Genomic DNA, 9,529 nt, shown 5'->3' with positions numbered 1-9,529 from the left:
CAGGGCGGAAAACCGCTTAAAGGCACTCTTAAGCCACAAACAATAGCATGAGCGATCTGTGCCTTAAGGACATGCTACTGCTGCAGTTAACTAGCCCAACCTATACCTTTAATTCAGCCCATCCCTTCATTTCCCATAAGGGATACTTTTAGTTAATTTAATACCTATAGAAATAATGCTAATGACTGGCTTGCTGTTAATAAATACGTGGGTAAAACTCTGTTGGCGGTCTCAGCTCTGAAGGCTGTGAGACCCCGATTTCCCACTTCACACCTCTATATTTCTGTGTGTGTGTCTTTAATTCCTCTAGTGCTGCTCGGTTAGGGTCTCCCCGACCAAGCTGGTCTCGGCAAGTGGTGTCCATCGTGGCGGCTTGAATCCAGGTCAAAGGGTTGCCGGAGCGACGGTTGGAGAATGTGGAACTAGCTAGAGGACACCTGAGTACTCTTAAAGCAATCCCCGCGATGAGTAAGAAGGGGAGCTTGGAAGCATCAGGGTGACAATGGGACAAGTGTGGGGTCTGGTTCGTTCCACCTTGGAACTTTTTCACACTGGTGATGAGGAGGAAGGAGAGTATAGTGAAGTAACAGAAGAGGTTACAGAGCATGTTTATTCACCAGCTAAAGCTAAAGTGGCAAAGGAAGGAGAGGTTCATCCCTACCCTTCTGCACCCCCTCATTATTATTTTGAAGAAAAAGACCCTCCAGATCTTTCTTTTCTGGAGGACACTGGGTGAAAAGTAGTTGCCCCAGTGACTGTTCGAGCAGCACCTCGATCGACCACTCTTAGTTCTATTCAGGCAGGAATTCAGCAAGCTAGACGAGAGGGTGATTTAGAGGCTTGGCAGTTCCCTGTTAGAATACACGCCCCAGATCAACAGGGAAATATTATAGCTACATTTGAGCCTTTTCCTTTTAAATTACTCAAAGAATTTTAAAAAGCTATAAATCAGTATGGACCAGGTTCTCCTTTTGTAATAGGACTGTTAAAGAACGTTGCTGTTTCCAGTCGGATGATTCCTACTGACTGGGATGCTGTTACTCAAGCTTGTCTAACTCCTGCTCAGTTCTTACAGTTTAAAACTTGGTGGGCAGATGAAGCTTCCATTCAGGCTGCTCGCAATGCCCAGGCCCAACCTCAAATTAATATAACTGCAGACCAACTTTTGGGGGTTGGTGGCTGGGCTGGTTTAGATGCACAAGTGGTCATGCAGGATGATGCCATAGAACAGCTTAGAGGAGTGTGCATTAGAGCTTGGGGAAAAATCACTTCATGTGGAGAACAATACCCTTCCTTTAGTGCTATAAAACAGGGACCAAAAGAACCATACGTTGATTTTATAGCTCAGTTACAGGAGTCTCTTAAAAAGGTGATTGCAGATTCGGCTGCTCAGGATATAGTGTTGCAGTTATTAGCTTTCGACAATGCTAATCCCAATTGCCAGCCTGCTCTGTGACCTATCAGAGGGAAAGCACATTTAGTTGATTATATCAAGACCTATGATGGTATCGGAGGTAATCTGCATAAAGCTAGTCTGCTAGCACAGGCAATGGCAGGAATGAGAGTGGATAAAGGAAATACTTCATTTCCTGGAGCTTGTTTTAACTGTGGGAAGCATGGTCATACTAAAAAATAATGTGGAAAAAATCAGTGAGTCAGGTCACCAGATAGGGGGAAAAAGAAAACTGTTGATCCTGAAATATGTCCAAAATGTAAAAAAGGAAAACATTGGGCTAATCAGTGTCCCTCTAAGTTTGATAAAGATGGGGACCCCATTTCAGGAAACACCATGAAGGGCCCGTCCCGGGCCCCGTTCTAAACCGGGGCATTTCCAGCTCAGGCCATTCCCTCACCCCTGTACAATTTCTGTCCCCTGCCACAGCTGGTAGTGCCACAGTCGATTTATGCACAGCACAAAGCTGTGAGCCTTCTGCCTGGGGAACCCCCACAAAAGATCCCAACAGGAGTCTGTGGAACCTTGCCAGCGGGGACAATCGGATTACTTTTAGGAAGGTCTAGTTTAGGTTTAAAAGGGGTACAAATACATGCAGGAGTCATTGATTCATATTACAATGGGGAAATTCAAATTGTTATATCTACTTCTGTTCCCTGGAAAGCAGAGCCAGGAGAGCGCATAGCACAGCTCCTGATTGTGCCGTATGTGGGAATGGGAAAAAGTGAAATTAAATGAACAGGAGGATTTGGAAGCACAACTAAACAAGGCAAAGCAGCTTATTGGGTAAATCAAATTACTGATAAATGCCCTACCTGTGAAATAACTATTCAGGGAAAGAAATTTAAAGGTTTGGTAGATGCAGGGGCAGACATTTCAATCATTTCTCTACAGCACTGGCCGTCCGTGTGGCCAATTCAACCCCCTCAATTTAACATAGTTGGAGTTGGTACAGCCCCTGAAGTATATCAAAGTAGTTATATTTTGCACTGTGAAGAGCCTGATGGACAACCTGGGACTATTCAACCAATTATAACTTCTGTACCTATACATTTATGTGGAAGAGATTTATTACAACAATGGGGAGCACAAGTTCTAATTCCAGAACAATTATATAGCCCTCAAAGTCAACATAGGATGCATAAAATGGGGTATGTCCCTGGTGTGGGACTAGAAAAAATTTTGCAAGATTTGAAAGAACTGCTTCAAGTAGAAAGACAAAGTTCCCGCCAAAGATTAGGATATCATTTTTGATGGCGGCCATTGTTAAGCCTCCAGAACCTATACCTTTAAAATGGTTAACAGGTAAGCCAATTTGGATAGAACAATGGCCACTAAGTAAAGAGAAACTGGAGGCTTTAGAGAAATTAGTTACCGAACAATTAGAAAATGGGCACATAGCTCCAACATTTCCCCCTTGGAATTATCCAGTTTTCATAATTAAGAAAAAATCAGGTAAATGGAGAATGTTAACTGACTTAAGAGCCATCAGTTCAGTTATACGACCTATGGGAGCATTACAGCCAGGATTGCCTTCTCCTGCTGTAATTCCAAAAAATTGGCCTTTAATAGTCATAGATTTAAAAGACTGTTTTTTTACTATCCCTTTAGCTGAGCAAGACTGTGAATGGTTTGCATTTACAATTCCTGCAGTAAACAACCTGCAGCCTGCTAAGTGTTTTCACTGTTTTACAGATAGGACTAGTAATGGTAAAAATTACTATGCCCATTTTAGAGCTGGGAAAACTAAGGCCACCGAAAAGTAATGTAACAGCCCAAAGCCACCATCTGGGAAGTGGTGGATCCTGGATTTGAACCCAGCAGTCTGGTTCCATAATCCACACTCTTAACCCCACACTGTATGGCATGGGAAAGCTGCTGCCCCTTCTGTCTTAGGTAGGAATCAAATGTATGTGTGAGTCTTTTTGTGCTGAGTGAAAGGCTTTGCAAGCTCAGAAGCTCCATTGTGCTTTTAGAACCACCCAGCGTCCCGAAGTCTCATGCCCTTCCTTGAGGAGTTGAGCCAAGGGGCTGAAGGACCCTCAGCCTCAGCGTGTGCTCAGATTTGCCGCTCTAGCAGAGGATCTTTGAGGAATCATTCCATCTTTCTGAGGCTCAGTTTCTAAGTCTATAAAAGTCAATGAATGCTGGGAGCCCGAAGAAAAACTGTAGGGGGCCACTAACAGTTGCTGACATTTATTGAGCACTAACTACGTGCAGGGACCTGCAGGAAGCCCTTTAATGAGGTATGTCATCAGGCACACCTGATGGTGATGAGGCTCATTAGGCTCAGAGATTCACCCAACATCACCTAGGAAGTGTTAGGATGTTACAGTCCATGTCCTTGACCCCTGGCCTGATGCTCTCACTACAGACCTCCAGAGGAAGTGGTTTCCAAGTCTCTGTTCCCTGTCCATGGAACCTTCTTCATGGCTACCATTTGGTGTCCACCCAGTTCCCCCAGTGTTTCCTTGAATGTGCATTTGGACACAGTGAACTTGTTCCCAAGTACACAGGGTCTCCTTAGTCATCCCTCTCCCAGGCCTGCCCCATGTCTTCTCTTACACTTCAACTTTCAGAGCAGTTGCTTTTGAGGGGGTGAGAGTGAGAGTATTTTTCCTACTCTTTCCCTTTCCCCTATCTCTGTCTCTGGGTTTGGTCCTGAAACTCTGTATGGGGTTGGATGTTTGGGGTCTGTGATCCTGAGCGACCGAGCTTAGGGGGAGCTTAGGACACCAGACCTCTCTTGGCACAAAGAATAATGAACAGGGCAGGCCACAGGACTGTGCGGCAGAAAATGCGGGTTACACTCAGGGAATTATTTCAGAGAATGTGGCTGCATTAATGCTGCTAGCCCACATCTCAAGACTCTGGGGATGGCAGGGAGTAAGTGGGGCCCAATGCAGTGAGATAACCTGCCAGCCACAGGCTCATTGACTGCTCATAGGCCCCATCTCACTCTTAGTGTTGCAGGGAAACAAAAACCCACCTGCTCTTTGCTCTAAGTCAAATGCTTCTGCAGTGGAGTCTGCTTGGGCTCAAAGGCCATTTTAAGTGGAAAGGATGGTGAACAGACATTGTACAAATCAATTCTTTCTCCTATAAAATCAATGCTTTTCTTTCAAGGAGTTGAAAGAAGAAAGCAAATGCTGAATTTATGAAGCAGACATGATACAGTCTCATTCTACCTCCAGGGAAAACTGTTTTTCTCTTCTCCTCCCAGCTGACTGGAACAAACATCATGTCTTATAGGAATACTGTTGCTCATGCCCGGCTTCAACCAATTCTGGAAGTTGTCAAGCCTCCTTCATCTAGATTTAATTTAACCAGAAGCCACAGAGTGCTGTGGGGAACAGGAGACAGCTAAATTTCCTCCCTGGCTGGTCTCATGGGGGCAATTAATCCAAATAAATAAAACCCAAGAGAAATACAAACATTAAATGAGAGCCAGACCACAGGACAGGAGAGGCATCAGGCTGTGGAGGAGTTGGGAAGAGGAAGAGGTCAGTGTGGGCTTGAAATGGTCCGTTTTTTTTCCTTGGTTTTATAAAGGAAACAGGATTTTAAAAGATAAAAATGATTGAGGATGCCCTTGGCTTATGGGGAGTGAGCACAGCCTAGGGAAAGTCACTGAGTTGGGATGAACAAAGCTGACCTCTGGCACGGAGCTCTTTCCTCTTTTTTTATTCTTATGTGTCTGCAGCCAGCATGGTTTTCTAGTTTGAATAAAAGAGACATGTCGTAAAGGTCAGGAACACCATTTGGAATCTCTTACTCTTTCAGGTGCCCATCAGTGTCAAAAGAACACCCTAAGCACAGCTGAAAAGGTCCCTGAGTGTGAGTTCTGGAAAGCTGGGGCCTTGGCCTCGCTTTGCTACTGAATAGCTGAATGACCTTGGCCTGTCCTTCAGCCTGGCCTCAGCCTCTTCCTCTGTAAAAATTTCTTTTGCCTTCCAGTTTGGTTATCTTTCTCCCTGGGCTCCTTGGGAAGCCCCTGGGTGCCAGGGATGAATTCCTTAGCAGCCAGGGCCCCATGGCATCCAGGTGTGGTGAGATGGAGCCAGTGATGTGATGGCATCCTGTTGTCAACAGTTAGCTCTTCACCACCTTCTCCAACCAGAAGCACTTGGACTGTTCACAAAACTGGAGTTTCAGTCTGAAATTACTCGGTCCCAAGGACAGCACCTGCTCTCACCCAGGCCCACCTGGGTGTCAGACTCAGCACTTGCTGCATCCAGGCCTCACTCAACCCAGTAGCAAATGGCAAAGACATTAGTGAAAGGTACAGGCTTACCAAAGGTTATGCAGGAGACAGAGGAGAAAAACCTCCCTCATGACATCTCTGTTCTTGCCCCACAAGACTTCATCCATCTGTCCATCTGTCTATCTGTTCATCTACTCCCATATATTCATCCTATTTCCTATCTAGGGTAACTTCTCTCCCTCCCTCCCCCCCCTTCCTTTTCCTCCTCCTCCTCCTCCTTCTTCTTCTTCTTCTCTCTCTCTCTCCTTCTATTTCTCTCTCTCTCTGTCTCTCTTTCTGTCTTTATTGAGCAAGCAAATAATTATTTTTAGGGGAGCCTCTCTCCTTAAAATGCAGACTGATTATAAATAATAAATCATTTCCAATAGGTGAGAAAAACAGAGTGGAGATGAAGCAGGACTAGAGAAATAACAGGAAGGCAAGAGTGCATCTTGTTTCCAAATATGTGCTTTGAAACCCTCTGTGCTCACATGAAATGTCCACACATGGGGCTTTGAGAGCCCTCAGCACTAAGTGGCAGGTGCAGTCAGTTGCATGATTCCCAGCCTGTAGTCAGTTGCATGATTCCCAGCCTGTGCATTCACTTAGGGGAAATGTAATTGATGGCAGTGGGAGGCAGACAGGTTCTTAGGAGGGAATGGATGGGTCCCTGGTGAAACCCCACCTTCGAGCCAGGAACGTAGGGAAGCCTGGGGAACAGGCTGCCAATTCTAGGTGAAGTCTGTGACCTGGAATGAGAACTTGTCTGATGCCTTTTGGTCAATCAAGTGGTACTTTTCCCTGGCCTACCCATAGACCAATCAGCACACACTTTCTCCATTCTGAGCCCATAAAACCCCCAGACTCAGCCAGACTCAGACACTTGTCCGACTACCTGCCTGCAGATAGGAGCTACTCATTTCAGGTCTCCTCTCCACTGACAGCTGTTGGGTTGACCAACAAAGCTCTTCTCCACCTTGCTCACCCTCCAGTTGTCCATGTAACCTCATTCTTCCTGGACATGGGACAAGAACTTAGGACCCACTGAATGGCAGGAGTGAAAGGAGCTGTAGCACTTTCCTGGCTGGGTTGCCGAGTTGTGGGTGGGAGCTAAAGGGCTGTAGCACATTCCTGGCTGAGCTGCAGGTGGTGACATATTCCTGGACTGTGGGAGTAAAGAGTGGCAACCCTTCTGGGGGCCCAGACCTTGGGATTCCCTGAGCCAGAGCTATAACACTATAGCCCTCCCATCCTCTGCTGGCACTGGGTGGCTGCCCCATGCGAAAGGAAGCAGCAGTGGGGCTGGGCCAGTTCAGCAGCCATGGACTGGAGTGGGGAGGCAGGACAGAAAGAGCTATGCCACAAACAGGCTGAAACATGCCTTTTGAAACATGGCCCCTGGTCACCACACTGTGGGTGATAAGAAAGAGACAAGCTGTGGTCCTTCTGGGAACTCAGAACTCGGGGCTCCCCAAGCCAGGGCTGTGATATGCTGTAACATCCTCTTTGAGGCTATGCAGTTCCTGGCATCTCCAGGCTTTTGAGCACCACCGTGTTCCCCTCATCCAGATGCTGGTGCCCACAGCAGAAGCTGCTATGGTACATCTGGTCCAGCTGCAGCCTCACACAGAGCCGGTGCCTGTGCTGGTGCCTGGAGCCACCCACTGTGCTGCAGCAGCCAGGGTGCCTGGCTGTGTGCAGTGGCCTGACCCCGCGCTCACTTGCTCACACACCCCTTGCTGCTCTGCACCTGGCTTGGCACCTGGCTCACTGTGGGATCTGAGCCAGTAGTATGAGCCAAGTGCAGCCTGCTGGGCCATGTGGGTGGAACAAGCCCAGCAGGCATGAGCAAAACTCAAGCAGAGGTGCCACCAGCCACAGAGGTTTCTGGCTGGCAAAGTGACACCTGAAAGATCCTGTGACACAATGTGTCAGATGACTAGCTGTCTCCAGTAGTCACTCTCTGTCTTTATAAGCAACAGAATTGTATTGCTTGGCTGTGTTCCCAAGCCTCCCTTGCAGCAAGGGATGGCTGTGGAGGTTTTGGGGAGAAGGAGTGTCTTACTCCTGGGTCTTTCCATGGTAAAGATTGGGCATGTGCTTCCCTGGTCATTTACATCCTTCCTTCTGATGAGCGAGTGAAGAGAACTAGACCCAAAGATGAAAACCACACATGGAAGAAAACCACACATAGCTCCCACCAGTCCTGGACACCTGTTGCTGGGCTACTTTAAGAAGGAAAATAAATGTTTCTCTTGGGGCCTACATGAGGGTGGAGGGGGAGAGGAGGGAGAGGACCAAAAAACTATTGGGTATTATGCTTATTACCTGGGTGACAAAATAATCTGTACACCAAACCCCCACAACACTCAATTTACCTATATAACAAACCTGCTCATGTACCTCTGAACCTAAAATAAATGTTAAAAAACAAACAAAACAAAAAAAGAAATGTTTCTCTTATTGAAGCTACTCTGTATTTGGGGTCTCTTAGAAAAGCAGCTTAGCCTGAATATAAATGCAACAACTGCTCTTGTACTAAGAGAGTGAGATGCTATCTCTTCAATTCATCCTTTCCACACTGATTTGAAGTGTCACCTTTATCACAGGCTTTGCTGTTTTCTCTGGAATACAAAGCATCAGTTAGAAGCAGTGAACTAGAAATACACGTTCCCAAATAGATAGACCTTAAAAGCATAGTACTGAATGAAAAAACGATTACCCACAACAAGATTTATGGCACAGTAACATCTGTGTAAATTAAGCCTCTCTCCAAACCCACACTATTTTATTTTGAAGATATACACATTTATTCAAGGGCACATATGAAATAATTAGAGTCAGTGTCCAAGGAGAGGGATAAAGGAGGAAAAAATAGACATTTACAAGAGAAGGGCTTTGCTCATATGATGATAATGGGCATACACTGAGGAGTAGGGCTAACTCCCCACCTGAAGTTAACACACACACACACACACAAATATGCACCCCCACCCCCAAATACATGCACACCCACACTGTGAAGAACAGGAGTCGGGGGGATTTGGTTGACCAAAACGCTATCTGGAGCCCATGGCCAGGGTGAGGCATTTCCATCAGACAAACCAAGATGAGGTTGGGCACATCCGAGACAGATCCTTTCAGGGCCTGATTTTGGCCTGAGCTTCATAGAGAGGTTTTCTTAAATGATACTGGAGTGTCTGCTCAGATGCCAAATGAGGGTGGCAATTCTGGGCACCCAACTGGAGGCAAGATGAAGAAGCTTTTGGCACAACACTTCTGAAATGGAAATGTGGGCATCCATCACCTGGGATCTTGTTAAAATGCAGATCCTGATTCAGGAGGTCTGGGCTGGACCTAGCTTCTCATTTTTCTCCAAATCCCAGATGCTGCTGCTGCTGCCCTACGAATCACACCTCGGGCGGTGAGCCCCTAAAATATCTAAATGCATTTTTGGTAGGCCAGTAAATAGAATTAAGAAAAAATAAAAGGAAGAAATGGAATCAAGAAGCTCTTGAGGTCCTAGCATTTTCCTAGGATTGTCAGCTGCTGAAACCCTTGATTTATGACTAGACAGTTTCCAGAAAGCGTTTAATTGCTTCATATCCTCTGTGTTTTCTTTATCATTAATGAAGATACTTGTATAAGAAACATCTCAGGGAACTCTCTAGCTGTTTAATTTTGTGGATTTGATGTAAGAAAAAGCCGCACCACATCCGTTAATTATGTTCATGAAATTTGCCATATGAGAAAAAAGTAGCTGGGGAAGCTGGTAGAAAGACTGTTATAAATTAAAAAAGAAAATCTTACATGAAAAAGCATCACTGTAACAA

Source organism: Pan troglodytes, chromosome 8 (genome assembly GCF_028858775.2).
Source record: "Pan troglodytes isolate AG18354 chromosome 8, NHGRI_mPanTro3-v2.0_pri, whole genome shotgun sequence".
NCBI classification, from domain to species: Eukaryota; Metazoa; Chordata; class Mammalia; order Primates; family Hominidae; genus Pan; species Pan troglodytes.
This window is presented reverse-complemented; position numbering follows the sequence as displayed.